The following is a 624-nucleotide window of genomic DNA, read 5'->3' as shown; positions in this document are numbered from 1 at the left end:
AGTCCAGCCTGATTACCCGGCGGGTCGGAAACACCGCCTCTGACCCAAGCCCCGGACCATCCTCCACGATAGGAAAACCCGACGGGTCGGTCCCCCGCACCCGACCCGAAATATGCGCGACTTGCCACTAGGCGGCTCAAGTCACCACGCTCAGTGATCGGTTGGGTCGGTACCCTTGGGGCAACACCTGAAACCCCGACCCAGAAACCGGAACGACCTACTCCTCCCCCACGTGGACTAAGACAGCTCATAGAAGCTTCTTAGCCAGTGGACTAGGTCACCTATGGGCCCACCCAGCACAGTATATGAGGGAAGAGACCAGCTCTTCCCCTAAGTTTTGCGACATCTTACCTAATTCGGCTATTACCTCGTACGAACACTGACTTGAGTGTCGGAGTGTCCTTGCAGGTGGCCACCCCCCGTCCACACCGTCTTCGGCGTCGCCATCGCCCAGTTCACATCTCAACCCCCGTTCCAAGTCCGTCCAGGGCCTCACCCGCTCACTCTCTCTCCACCACCAGACCCGTCGAGCACCCGACATCCCTCAGGTATCGAACACATAGCAATCGTTATTTCAACGAAAAATTGACGATTATAATAGTGATCACTGTTATGTGACGCACA

Source organism: Arachis duranensis, chromosome 5, assembly GCF_000817695.3.
Source record: "Arachis duranensis cultivar V14167 chromosome 5, aradu.V14167.gnm2.J7QH, whole genome shotgun sequence".
NCBI classification, from domain to species: domain Eukaryota; kingdom Viridiplantae; phylum Streptophyta; class Magnoliopsida; order Fabales; family Fabaceae; genus Arachis; species Arachis duranensis.
Note: the sequence above shows the minus strand (reverse complement) of the source record.